The following is a 15,653-nucleotide window of genomic DNA, read 5'->3' on the forward strand; positions in this document are numbered from 1 at the left end:
CACTATTTCTCCGATTACTCTCAAATGGATTATAATGAGTTTAAAACAATTTCCGTGAACATACTTTGTGAAGGACCATATGGTACTAATGAGAATATAAGACTAATAAGGCTTTGTTCGTTGTTGTCATCGTCCTAGACTCGTAGTAATATGTTTTATTATCAACTTATAAAATTACTCTATATAGATGTGTATAGATGATAGTCATGATACTATGAAATTATTCAAGTGATCACGCTAGATAACACTAAACAAATTGCATGCCATTGTTTATGATTGGTTGTAAAATTAAAATTTTAAAATTACTCTTAGGTCAAATTCGAGGTCACCATCAATAGTTTAATCAGTATAAAATTAATAATAATTGACAATATAATAAAATTTATAAACAAGCACTAAATAAAAGGTCAGCTAAAAATAAAAACCACCCTCTAATTAAATTATTAATAAGAGTTGATTATGAATAATAATAATTTGATAACATTTTCAAGAAAGAATCTAATAAGACTTGAAAATATATCAAAAAAAATGTAATCTTCTTCTGTTTGCCTCTCTTTTTCTCATCATTATTTTTTTTTATAACACTAGGAAATAAAACACACCGTAATTCTCTCACTACACAAACATACATACATAAATTCAATAAGAGAGAAGACTTTTTATTAAGTAAGATTATTTTTTATTGAGAGCAGAATCATGAAGAGGAAGAGAGAAATGGAGAAGAAAACAGAGATTAAATCTGCTATTCAAGAGCTTTCTTTGCTTATCAAACTTAATCGTCGCGCTACTTTAAGCAACAACAACAATAACAACAATACTGTTATGGCTCTGTCTTCTCCTGCTGCTACTGATGCTGATGCTACTGCTGCGGCTGCTGGTGCTGGTGCTGATGCTGTTGTCGCGACTGCTGATGCTGGTGCTGGTGATGTAGTGACTGCAGATCAAATTCAACAAGAACGGGTTGTTTCTTATATACCTACAAGGCCTTTTCTGTCAATTTGCACCTTGATCATTCAAGTTCTTGGTAATTTTATTTTATCTCTTAATTTTTATGAAGTCTACTGTTGATTAATTGATTGATTTTTGAAGAAGTTGCTTTCAACTTTAATTGGCTTACCTGCTAGTCATAATCAGGCTTGTGGATGCCTCATGTATGATACATGTCGTTTTGTGGCTTTTACTCTTTTTTTTTGTGGCTTTTACTCAACTAACCACAAGTTTATCTATACATGAGAAGGTCCATCTTATTATCATAAATAGTAGCATGTCTTATTATTCCGTTCCTAAATAACAAAATCGGGTGATTTATAAATTTTACTGAGAAAAGAGAAAGATAAAAGATAAAAGATAAAACGAAGGGATTCATGAGATGAGAACAACAATAGAGATAGTCGTTGTTTGTCACATAAAATAATATCAGATTACATTTGAACCTTCCCAAAAAAAAAAAAAAAAAATCATTTAGATTATTATTAAAAAACAACGAAATGTAAATTTCAATCCAACAATACATAAAAAGACTCGTTATCATATAAAAAAAATTCCCAATTGCCCTTATTTTAAGTCAAATTACAAAGTACAGAGTATTAGATAAAATGTCATCTCTTCAAAATATACATATTCAATACATCAAAATTATATTTATCAAAAAAAAAAAAAAATACATCAAAATTATAAGGTTGGATACGTAAGACAAAATCAATTTATAAGAGAATTTTGATTTATAGGTGTCATTAGTTATTTTAGGGTTTATGTAACTCTATTGGAGAGCTTATATTACTATTATTATGACATGACAATTAAGTTTTCCTCCTTCACTAGTAAGTTTTCTTTAATTAAATTATTACTAGTTTGATATAGTCCAAAACACGTTGGTGTTACATTAATTGAAGGTAAATATCGTTTTTACACATACGTATTTGAGGCACTCAAACTTAAAAATATCTCTCAACAAAATTTTTTTCCATTGACTTTTCATTTTCAGTATGTAGCGTAGTTTGCTACTCCCTCCGTCCCTAAATTACATTTCTACTTCTTTCTATGATATGAAGAATAAATGTAAGAAGTAGGAATGTAATTTAGGGACGGAGGGAGTACATAATTATATAATCATGAATTAATTCGTTTTCTTCTTTATCTTTATTTTTTTTCTCTAGATGATTAGATTATCAAAAAATTTAATAAATTGTACTTTCTCCTTTCCTATTCGTTAATATGAAATGTCTTGATGATATAGAGTCAAACTATGAAAATTAATCATAACCATTTTTTATTTTTTATTTTTAATTTAGACTTTGTTATATTCGACTCAATGTGTATAATTTTAATTATCATGTACGTAATAAAATCTATGCATATGTATCTTAAGATGGGAGGATCTTGTCGGAGATAGTTATGTTTAACAATTCATCATTATATCTTTGGATTTATGATTGTTTGCGTATTTATGTAAAATTATTGCAGATAAGATAGGTCCTACCATGGCTGTAATGAGACAAGACATCCACAAGAATGTTCAGGTAAAATATACATCTTCCACTTTCTAGCTTGAACAGTTTTTGTGGAGTCGAGTTTATTGGCAAAATTTTATAGATGAAAACTGTCTTATCTAACTTACGCTATAGGAAATTACTTAGTTGCTCATAAAATCACTTCTTTTTTTTTTTTTTTTTTTTTTTTTTTTTTTTTTTTTTTTACATTAAGACATCAAATTTTATGTTAGATTTTTTTTTTCCTTTTTTTTTTCAATAATTGGCTTAAAGAAACAGGGATGCATTATTCAATATATATATGATGATTTTCTAGAAAGTATATGTAAGCAATAGTGTATGAACAAAACTTTATATTGATGACATTCATGAGATATTATGCCATTAAATTAGAAATTAAATAGATATAATAAAACTATATATTTTAAGGTAAATTATTCCGTAAAAAAATAGTTAGAACAGTAAAGATTGTCAAATCGATAGAATATGCTTAATGTTAATATTAAATGTCTAATGATACTTGTTTATAACAAGGATTTTGAAGTTTTGAAGGTAATAATGTTGACATAAAATGTTATCAATCAAGGCTAAGTCACTATCTTGATTGTGCCTTGGCAAGAATGCAAGATTATGATTTGTTTTGACAAACAGTTGCTTGTTTAAGATATCAATAGAAAAGCTCAACTATTGAAATATTCTGCTTTAACCCTAAATATACTCTACTTGTATATTTTATGTATTCATTAGTAACAACTTGCCATAAAACTATCCAAAGCTAGAAGAAGTTTGTTTTTGATGTCGTTGCAATGGTTGAGATGGTTGTAAACTTGTAATAGGGTTTGAACATGATCTGGATTAAGCATATGTCTAATGTAAGAAATATTGTTGGTACATTAATTTAACTATCAAGTGTTTCTGATAATGGTTTTTAAGAACTAACCAATAGGTTCAATTTATAAATAATATTCTAATAAGGTTGAATAACCCGTTAAAAAAAAAAGGTTGAATAAGCTCAAATAAGTTCAAATAAATTTAGTTAAATAAAAATCACGTTAATAAAACAAACATTTAATCTAGCCTGTTTTTGGTGCTTTCCTAAGTTACCAATTTAAACCAAAAGAAAAACAAAATAATTATATTTGTTTTCATAAAGACAAATTTAGTTGGATTTTGTATTTTGCCTGTTTCCTCTTAATTTTGCATATAAGTGGCATGAATATTGCTTACCATTTCCTAAAATTCACCTAATTCATAGACAAGATTCATATAATTAATTTGTCATTTATTAATTATCATTTGTTCATGAATCGGTGAATCCTAACCTTAATTAGAGATTGGAGATGCTTTGCGATTCTGATCCGACAACATATTCAAATTTGGTAGAGATATTAAACAAAGAAGCAGTTGAACGATGTGCCAAAAAAGGTGATAGCTGTAGCAAAGCCTTGCTTTGGCTAACCAGGAATGTATTATTCCCCTACTATATATGCCAATTACTTAAATCTTGTGTTAAATCTATAACAATTGATGGTACGGTATGTCTAATAAAGTATTCGCGGTTTGTGTAAAATGATCCGAACTAAGAGAATTATTGCTACCGGCAATATTGATAATTACATATACATGTATTCTAGGTCTTAAGAAAATTTTTCTTTTGAAAAATAATTTTGGTGTAAAGAGAGTTACAAAAAGTAAATTATGTACGCGGACTTTGACCTCTGATACTCTAAGATCAATCCATTCTTTAATTTAATTGAAGTTAGTTGACATTAAAGGAATTTCAAGTACTCTTATATGATACTCTCTCCGTTTTTAAATACTTGCTCCATTTTAATTTTTTACACTATTCATTCGTCCTACTTTGACTAATGTTTGTGATTTATACATAAGAAAAAATATAGTTTTGTGGGTACTTGTTGGAATCATCTCAATTAATAGATTATTAAATTTCAATTGTTAGAATTTATACTTATTGATAATCAAAGATATTATTGATCAAAGATTAGCATCGGCATTTGTGCCCTAGAGAAATGGAGCAAATATTTAAAAACGGAGGGAGTAATATTAAAGTTGCTCTTTTAGTTTACCATTAAGGTATAACTTTCTAATAGAGTGTACGTATAAGTTTATTATGAACTTCATTGATCATCTGCTTAAATTTTTGGTTGAGATGTTTTTTGTATATGGTTTTTTTTAGGCAGTGATTTTTTTATATGCAATGGTAAAAGCGTCAATGTGACACAAAGGTCACAAGTTCTAACCTCATCTAGCCCCTCCTTTTAAAGTGGAATACTATAAAGCACTAGATATGGCGGAGCTTGTGCTGACAGTCTCTCATGTGAAGGGGTATGATTGAGTATATAAATCAGTTATGAGTTTCAACATTAGCTTAATTTTTTTGTTGAGATAGAGTTTAATTTATTTTCTTAACATCCAACCATAAACCAACAACAAAACGAAGAAAAAACATAACTGTTGGGCACAGTTCCCTCGTTTTAGGTTATTTTGCACATGCCCCTAACAATTTTGATTATTTAAAACCATTTTATAACAATTTGATCCAAATATTGTTTTTGATATCCAAACACAATAACTCATTGATAAATAATGTTAAATTATAGACGATAGCAAGGTAAAATTATCTAAAATCTAAATGACAGATAATATAAAATACTAGAGTAATTTATATAATTTTTAGTACAACCAGACAAATCGATGAAATTAATAATACATTTTCGTACGTCGAGATTTTAATTTTGTGTCTCCTCTGCATGCTCTCCTTTATTTGTACAATTGTACATGATAACATGCATGATGCATCATGCATGCATGGTACCAAGGGTGGTTCTAAGCATGTATAGGGTGGTCGATCGCATAAGCCTTTTAAGAAAGAGCTCTGATTTTTTAATTTAGTAATATATTTTTCCTAAAAAAATAATTTTAAGACTCAATTTAACAAAATATACCAGATCACTTTCAGTGTTAGCATTTGTCGTCCCGCTTCTGCATGGTACCTAATAGACCGCTATTGGATCAATTGCTACCTTAAATTGATTAAATTTGTCACAAATTAATTAAATTGGGACTTGGACGATCCCATTTACTACGAACCTAATATAATGAAATAGTAAACTAATTGTCGAATAAGCTTGACATGCCACATATGATTTTAAGCTAACTCTCTTTGTAGCTTTTTTGTGCCCTAATGATTAGCTAATGACTTGTTACTTAAATGGGCTTAATTTTCTCAATTACGAGTAGCTTTAAGAACTTATTTATATTAATAAATTAATAAATTTCTAAAATTTTGGAAATTATCATCCAAGCTAAAGCTAATTGTATTTTTTTTTTTTTAGTTCTAATGGTCAAGCTAATAGCTAGAAAATCGATTATATATATATGATTAACATGAAAATGTGTTATAATGATTGAAATTAATCTTGGGAATACATATGATCAACTTAATTGTGCAACTCTATGTCATTTAATTTAATTCGATTCAGCATTATATGAACCTATGGGGTGATTTAATATGTGATTTCCCTAATTTATTAGAACGTGTTTTTAGCTTAAGAGTTTAATAATTTAGGAATGCATGACAAAATTACGCATAAATTGAAGTAATGAATATTATTACATTCATAAATTTCCACCATATAGCATCACTTTTACAAATACTCCTATTATCCATAATGCGAATGTTTTTTGTTGTTGTTGTTGTTGTACGCGTATATTTTATTTATGGGCGAGGACAATATATAATTATTTGTTTTCATGTGAATATTAAAGGACCTTAGACTTCACGGCAGCATTACTTGAAAAGCTAGTAGCTGAACCAAGGGAAAGTATGGAGCAAATTGTGGCCAATTCTTACGAAACCACATTAAAACCTTGGCATGGATGGATTTCAGCATCTGCTTACAAAGTAAATTCTTAAACTCTCTTCCTCCTCAATTTAATTTCCCCGTATCATAAGGTCTACGACACTAATTATTTTATTTTATATCCAATTCATATCAATTTGATTGACTATCATATTTGAAATTGGAATTATAAAATTATAGGAAGTACTAATATAATAAATAATAATACAAAGTACATATAGTTTATAATATAATAAAATATAATATAATAAATAATAATCCTCTGCATAATTAAAGATGTATATTTAAATGTTATTTTGTATTGTATATATATCAACTCAAAACAATGATTTAACAAAGTGAAATAATGATCAAAATTAGTGAATTAGCTTAGAACGAATCTAATAAATGCAGAGTAATTTTATTCAAATGAAACATTATAAGTTTTAGATAAATACATTAAATAATTAGTAGAGAGAGTCGCGTCATCATAAAAATAAAAAAAGAAAAAAAAAACAAATTTACAATATGGCTTAAATTGTACGAGTACAAATTTACAATACGGCTTAAATTGTACGAGTACAAATTTACAATACGGCTTAAACAAACAAACAAACATAGAAGGTTAATTAAAACCTAAGCATTACAATTTACACGGCTTAAATTGTACGAATAGAATTGTCATGAAAATTAAAATACGTTACATATGATATTGGTGGAGTTATAGTAGGGAAATTTGGTGTACAATATAATGTAGCATGATATATGAAAATGGTTGGTGATGCAGGTAGCTCTAAAATTAGTGCCTGAAACTGATACACTTATTCTCCTACTCATGGACAAAGGTGATGATATTGACTCCTTCAGAGATGACATCCAAGCTTTCATTTCATTACTTTTGCCCCTTTTGGAAGATCTACACTCTACTCTTGTAAGTGCCCGTCATTAAATCGACTTTATAATAAGTAATCAATCTGTATAATATGTTGTTGAGCTAGTCACAATTTATATGTACATACATAAACCGACTTTATAAATTAATCAATATGTATAATATGTTGCTGAGCTAGTCACAATTTTTAGGTACATACATAAATCGACTTTATAATTAATCAATCTATATGTATTATTATTATTATTATTATTATTATTATTATTATCATTATTATATTTAATTTGTCAAGAAATAACAAGATTTAGTGAAAAATGATCTCAAGAACCATTCTATTATACATTGCTGGAAATTTAATTCTGAATCTTGTGTATGTTTTCAGAGCTCATTTCGGCTGGAGAAGCTCAAATCTACATAAGGACGTTGATCGACTTGCAAATGTTAATATGACTTACTTCTGTACATAGTTACTGAAAAGAAATAGAGATTAATTTTCTAGGCAATTCTACTTCATGTTTTAATGTATACGTACTTATGTAAATACGTATGTTGTTGAAGATTAAGACTTCTATCAATAATTAATCACCTAATTACAATATTTCAAAAAAAAAAAATCACCTAATTATAATTGCTTATTAATATTTTTACAGTTTATAATTCACAAAACCTTATGAGTTGGTTATTACATACTCTTATCGCTAAATATCTTCAATTGCATGATGGACTTTCATTTGAAAGGGATCGATGTAGATATACTTTGTATAAAAGTGTATAAATTAATAGATATAGGAGGTTTTCCTTCACTCTTCTCCTTTTACTCTCCTTCTCTTTTATTTCTTTTTATCTGGTCTTAATTGTAATTTTTGTCGGGGCTTTCACCGGTGTTTTTACAATTTAAAAAACAAATAACCGAATTACAAACCAAAATTCCGATCTATTACATTAAGCCTATTTTCTTTTACAAAGTATCTCAACCCCTTTGCCTTTTCATGTATAAACCAAAATAAAAGACCCTAATTCTCAATTCTTTTTCTCAAGATCTCTCTCTCTCGCAAAGAATGTAGTTAACAAAAAAAAGTTCAACGATTGTAGGAATTTTTTAGGTGAATTTTGAGTTTCGAGTTTGAATGTTGCGAAAGAATGGAACAAATTTTAGTTTGGATTAGATTCTAATTAGCAAAATTGAATTAATTCGGTTTGGTATGGATTGGACCGAATCTAAATTCAGTTTGGATTCGGTTTGAGAAATGCAAAACCGAATTAATTCGGATTGGATTCGGTTTTGGCTATAATCCAAACCGCAAACCGAACTTTCACTCCTTCACCATTCAGCGGTTCAGTCTCATATTGTTGTCCACTTAGACTTTAACACACATATTTAAAGGATACTGTAAAATACAGGATATGTTTAATTATACAAACTTCCAAGCCTATCATTAGGCGTCCATTATTAAGCTACAAATAAGGTAACTAAATAACAACTTTGACTGTACAACTAGAAATCCGGTAGCAGTTCTTCATGACCCAAATTGAAAAATGGCTATGGATGATGAATAATGCTCTTATTAAAAATAAGATGTGGGAGTTGGTGCCCCGTTCTCCGAATGTGAATGTGATTTGTTCAATGTGGATTTTTACTCATAAAGTTCGTTATATCTAATGGTGATTTTGAGAGGCATAAAACTCGTCTTGTAGGTGATGGCAAGACTCAACATGTTGGCATTGATTGTGGTGAGACTTTTAGTCCAGTGGTGAAACCAACTACAATCTGTATTGTTCTCAGTCTATCTCTTTCGAAGGCATGACCAATTCATCAATTGGATGTCAAAAATGTCTTCCTTCATGGTAATAAATATACACATGAGTAACATGACTATGCATTACGAACTACGGAGTATATACAATGTATTTATATTTAAGGAGTTTAGGATAGAATTAGAATTAACTAGTTTAGTACCCGTGCAACGAACGATATTACTAAACTTTTTAAAGAATTACAAAGATATTATAGTTCAATTACTCTTTATTTAAAAAAAAAAAAAGGTGATTTATTTAAGGAAATTCAAATAACTTAATCAAATTTAATTAATTACATAGCTCATAATAGTAAACACAAATTGTCACAAACATATAACAATAATAGTAAAATTATTAAAGAATTAGGGCCTGTTCTCATACGTTGAAATTCAGTTCAGTTCAGTTTCACTACAAGAAAATAACCTTTTCGTAGCGATTATTTTAACCTTTAGTATCGATTGTAATTGCAACAAAAAGCTTTCCCAACGAATGGTCATTCGATACAATATCCCCCGTTGCCTTAGCCTTTATTAGTGGTTTTCAATATAATATCGCTGGGGTTGGCCTCAATAATCGATACGAAAAACTACATCCAATCGTGGTGATTATTGTAGCGATTACAATCGCTATAAATGTTCAACTCATTTTCTTCAAAAAAAAAAAACATGCGTATGATCTTTACAAGATTCGAACATGCAACCTCAAACTCTTATATTAAATGTTTCACCAATAAGCTATGACATATTTTATATATTCTTTTTCAAACAATATTTATATATCTAGTGTTGAAAAGGCTTTTCGTATCGATTTTTAGGATTTAGTGGCGATTGTAAATGATACGATTTCTCAAAATTATATAAATGTGTAAAAATAGTGTGGATATGTATTATTATGCTTTTCGTATCGATTTTAGATGGGAAAACCATGGCGATTGTAAAAATGATACGACATCCTTAATTATTTCACAAACATACTTGCATATTGTAGCGAATGAACAATCGCTACGAAATAATCGCTACGAAAAGTGATTTTTCTTGTAGTGTTTAGCTCCTAATTTCATTCTCTTATAAAATATCCATTTCAGTTCAGTTCAGTTCAATTCAACTCAGTTCAGTTCAGTTCAGTTCAGCTGAGTTCAGTCAATGAGAACAGACCCTTAGACATTGTCAATAATAAAAGAAATTATTGTATTGTAGAATTTATAAATGAAGTACTGTTCTAAATTAATTATTCAATGTAAAAAAAATCATAAAGATGTATGTTAGGTTTCCATTAGAGGTGATCATAAATGATTTGTCTCGATAGTATTATTGTTAAAATTGTTACGAAAAAGATTAAGTAACAATAATAAAAATAAAATAAAAAAATTCCAAAGACAATAATTCAAAACAAGAAAAGTATTGTCAAATTTTTTTTTTTTTTTCTAGATTAATTTTTTTTTTATTATTATTATTAAAAGAATACAATTATTCAAAGAACTACAAATAAGATTAATTAAAATGATTTCAATTGTAACGTACTTAAAGTTATCTACAAAAGGAAAGGAACTAAGGAAGTATATGTTAACCTGTTCAAAAAATAATGTTGACCAATTTTATAAAGGAAATTTTGTGAAAAACTACCTATTATAATCCAAAATTTGCGAGAAACTACCTATTAAAAAAAAAGTTGTAATTGACTACCTAATTTTTTAAAAATGTTGTAATTTACTACCTTTATGCCGGATTATGAAGGAGTTTGACCAAAATTCTCCGGCGTTGACTTGGTCACGTGACACTTGGTGAAAGAAAAGGGTCATTAAGTGTCACGTGATGGTCACGTGACCAAGTCAACACCGGAGAACTTTGGTCAAAGTCCTTCATAATCAGGCGTAAGGTAGTAAATTACAACATTTTTCGAAAATTAGGTAGTCAATTATAACATTTTTTTAATAGGTAGTTTCTCGCAAATTCAAGACTATAATAGGTAGTTTTTCACAAAATTTCCTTTTATAAATAATACTCCGTATTGAATTTGAAATAAATTTGATAAATTTAAACCTTGAACTATAGGAAATAATATTATAGTTAAAACGATTACAAAAGAAACAAAAGGAAATAATTAGATTCTACCAATACATAATAAAACCTTTCCCATAATGGCTAAAAAGAAAAAAGGAAAAATTTTGCACCATGAAATGACGTGTTATTCCTGGTGTCTTTTTGGTGTTTGTTTTAGTATTATGTTATTGATAATTGATTGATTTAGGATTGTATTACAAAATTACACATTATTGATTGGTATAATTTTATTTTAAAAGCTAAAATCACAATTAATAATTTATGTTCGATTTAAGTTAATATATCTACTTATGACTCCTTTTGCGAAGCCATAAAAAATTGTGTAGCTTCCTATACCATTTTCCTTTATTTCTTTTAACATCAAAAAAAGAAATGTTTCCTCTACTTTCCTAGAATACCAAACTAGCTAATTAAGCCATAGCTCAACAAAATATTAACAATAAATCAATAAAACACCAATAGAGATCAATCCAATAATATAACCAATCAATTATGATCACCAAATAATTTAAAAAATAATCATGATGGCCAACTACATTAACACGCTCTAATTTAACCTCTTTCTATATTGGTTTTATTAATGTACTGAAATTAGTGCTTATCCATAGATTCAATTGAAGAAAACTGACTTTAACAGTACAGTTTTGGTTGACAGAACTGTGTGTGTCCTAAGGCTAAATGTGTCTCTAATTATGAGACAATTTAATTAATAGGATAATATAATTAATTATTAAACACAAAAGGTTAATGGAAGAATAATAATTGTTTATACTAATTGTAAATAACTCAGTTGCTTCTCCTTTATTTAAATTCGTAATTAGATCTAAAAAAGATTTGATCAGATAATTGGTCTACCATCTTTTTGCAAGTAAGTTTACAGAAACACTGTATCAACAGTACAAGTACATCTTATCTATGTAGTACAACGTATAATCTTACCTCTTAATTTCCAACAACTTCATCATGTTGTCTATATTTCAAACAATAAAGGGGAAAAGAACAAGCTCAAATACAAAAACAAAAACAAAATTTGCATAATTAATTAGGCTTGATTCCATTATCTTAATTATTTGTACATAACATGTGAACTTATACGTCCGATTTAAAACGTAGGTAGTATTAATATTACTCGAATCTTATATTACCTCCGTATTTTTTTTAGTTGATACGTTTTGACTTTATCACTATTCACACTCCTCTTCCTCTTTGACCGTGCTTTGTGGTTTATACAAATGGAAAATATAGTCATGTGGGGTCTTGTTAGATTCGTCATGATACATATTACCTCCGGTCCAAATTACTCGCAACTTTAGGGTATTATTTGTGAGATATAAAATATTCCAAAGTTGCGAGTAATTTTGATCGAAGGTAGTATATTTTCAAAAAATCAAATTTTCATTATTTTTGCTTATCGGAAATTAAAGATATGTATGGTTGAAGTTGTGCGTTGACAAATGTGACTAAAGAAATGTGTCAACTAAAAGGAAGCGGATGAAGCATATTTTTAATTAAACATCAGAAAGGATTTCTAAATTCAATTTTTCGCTACATATAAGAAAAAACATGCATAGTTATATAAGGTACTGTTTAATCTGTCTCGTTGAATACTTGATTAATATTCTTTTTTCAATTAAATAATTACTAGTGAGTAGTCCAAGCGTTGTCCCGGATTACTACTTTTGTAGTTGTGCAATGCTAATTTTAAGAGCATTTAATTGTTTGTATGTACACTATGTAGTATGTGTCTTCAATACTTCTGTAGTATAATATTAATTTGTGTCAAGGTTAGAACAAGATTGCTAATCAGCTTAGATGATGAAACAAAAATTTTCTTCTAAGAGGTCAAATGTTTGAACTTTTTCATCTATTGAAGAGTACTTGAGTGGATGATGTGGCATATATAATTAATGAGGAGTTGAGTGTCGTGGCGTGGAGTAATGAGAGGGTTTGCGTGGCGTATAGATTAGTTCTTAGGAACCTCGATCTTTTAATAGATCAGTACGGAGTATAGATTACTAAAATAATAAATAAAAAAAAAATATTTACGGTTAACAATTTGTATCAATAAATTAAACGTAAATAGGAACAACAAATAGAAGAGGAATCATCTAAAATTTTCTTGTGAAATTGTCATTTGAAAAAACAATCCTTGTTTTGTTCGAAATTGTGTGAAATAACTTATTGATTGGAGTTTTTTTAATGTTTAAAATACTCCTTATGTTTTTATATTTTCTTACTACGTATTTGCTTTTAGCAAATTTTTTAATGTAGTATTGTATTCGTTATAAAAAGCGAATTTAATAAGTTAAAAAAGTTAAATAAAAGCATTTTCTTAATTATATTTTGTTTGTAGCAATGAATGATTGAATGAATGTGCTTTCATTTGCTGATAAGAGGATGAATTTATCGCCCAAATAATGGAAGTCAACTTCGGCTCATAAGCCGATATCTGCCACATGAACAAAATGCTCGATCCTTGTCCTTCATTTTCATACTCCTTCCATTTCTAAAATTTTATTATATTTTGATCTTTAATTTTTGTGAGGTAATTATTGTCTAAAGTCTAAACATACTGAAATTTTAGAAACAAATGAAATATATAGTAGATCCTTGTCATTTTTCAAAGTGGAGAATGGAGTATTAATAAGACATGTCAATTCAGGTCAGCGGGTTGGATTTGAGACAAATTACGGGTTATTCGGGTCGTTTGGTTCGAGTGGTTTGAATTGCTTGGGTTATCACAAATTATAATAAGTGAGTCAAATCGAATCTATTTCGGGTCATTTGGGTCGGATTTGGGTTCTCTCTCACTAAAAAAAAAGGTTTGAAATCCCGGTCGGGTTAAAAATTGACATGTCTAACTATCATATGTGTAGTAAAGATAAAAAGTAAATAATAATTATGTGATACGAAGTATATATTTTTAGAAATAGACATAATATTTTGGAACACCAAAAAAGAAATAGAGGCTTGTAATTAAGAGATGGAAGGAGTAATTAAAAATCTAACTAATTACACAATCTCACACATACATTATCTTTTAATTTTGTTTAACTAGTGGACATTATTAAGAGTTGTAAATATTCAAATAGGTTGAATATCAATCGGTTCAACCCCTCCAAATGAGGCTAGCTAGATACCTCCCATACTATTTACATAAAGTATCATGTACTTCCTATAATTGTTGTTAAAATTAAAAAATCATTTATTTACACAGTACAAAATCAATTGAATATGTCTTTCAGATCTTTCCTATATATAGGAAGTGGGGATGAACCTAAGCTAGTAACAAATGGAGCTAGCTAGTAAGGCTAGATACCTACGCTTCCCTCAACGAGTAAAAATCGTGCAAAATGAAGGCCTATTGACTTAGGTCAAGTCTTTTACTTACCCAAACTGAAGCATCATATATAGCATATGAGCTACAAGATTTACATACCCCTATTTAGCTTTGGTATTTTAATTTTGTAGGGTTAAAATTTTAGTTGAGTTGGCCGGATAACAAACACCAATATTATAATAAGGTGTACACATCATCACAAATTATTGTTGTATACCCTTGATTAGGAATGGCAACGGGTCGGACTCGGAACGGATTATGCTAAATCCGACTCCGACCCTACAGGAAGTCGGAGGCTAAATCCGACTCCGACATCCGACTCCGAGACTCCGACTCCTACTTCAATATCCGACCTCCGACTCCGATCCAACCCGCCTCCGAGTTTTTTTTTTGTTATTCAATATAGTTTGAGAAATTGGGCTATTTGAGCATTTACAACCCACACCCAATGCCAACATGACCCACACCAAAATCCACGATCTATCGAAGTTGGAGTCGGATAATCCGTCATAGTTGGACATTTGTTGGAGTCGGATTTTTTGTAGGATCCGACTCCGACCCTCCTTCGACTCGGAGTCGGATTATTTTAACGGAGTCGAACTTGGATTAATTTTTTCTCGGAGTCGGAGCGGATTTTTTTTTACCTCGAATCGGGACGGAGTAGGGTCGGATCCGGACTGAATTGCCATCCCTATCCTTGATCGAAGTTTATGTTGTTGTATCCACAATTGTTTGTGATGTTGTGTGCTCTGCATAGTTGGTGATGTTACAGTCATTTTTTTTGGCAATGGTTTGTCTTTTAATTTTATAGTGTTATTGAGGTTTGTATTTTACATTTTAATCAGTTGAGATGTGAAACATAATACTACCTCTGTTAAAAATTTGAAGTATAATTTATAAGATATAAAATATTTCAAAGTTGCAATTAATATTTAACGGAGGTAGTAAAAAGTACTAGTGAGAGTTTAACTTATTATTAATCATTCATTTTGATTCAAATCTAACAATTGTAGTTTAATTTTGTATCAATCTTATTTTTATTTTACTTTTATTTTAATCTATATTACTTTATACTTTTTTTTTTTTTTTTTTTTTTTTGTCTAAAGCTCGAAATTTTGAGAATTTAAAATGAAATTAAACGGAAAAGGACAGTACACATTGCTTTGTTTGATTATAATTAAAGTCCCTAAGGAGGCAGTCATGCAAGAAACA

General features: G+C 29.0%; 1 pseudogene across 1 annotated transcript; it reads left to right on the forward strand.

Moving 5' to 3' along the window:
• Positions 1-530: 530 nt before the first annotated feature.
• Positions 531-7,819, forward strand: LOC145585217 (glycolipid transfer protein 3-like; annotated as a pseudogene). Its single transcript, XR_014100601.1, has 6 exons — positions 531-1,151; positions 2,464-2,519; positions 3,821-3,948; positions 6,276-6,414; positions 7,140-7,283; positions 7,627-7,819. The product of XR_014100601.1 is annotated as a glycolipid transfer protein 3-like (transcript).
• The last annotated feature ends 7,834 nt before the right edge of the window (positions 7,820-15,653 follow it).

Source organism: Chenopodium album, chromosome 16 (genome assembly GCF_948465745.1).
Source record: "Chenopodium album chromosome 16, dcCheAlbu1.1, whole genome shotgun sequence".
Lineage (NCBI taxonomy): Eukaryota > Viridiplantae > Streptophyta > Magnoliopsida > Caryophyllales > Amaranthaceae > Chenopodium > Chenopodium album.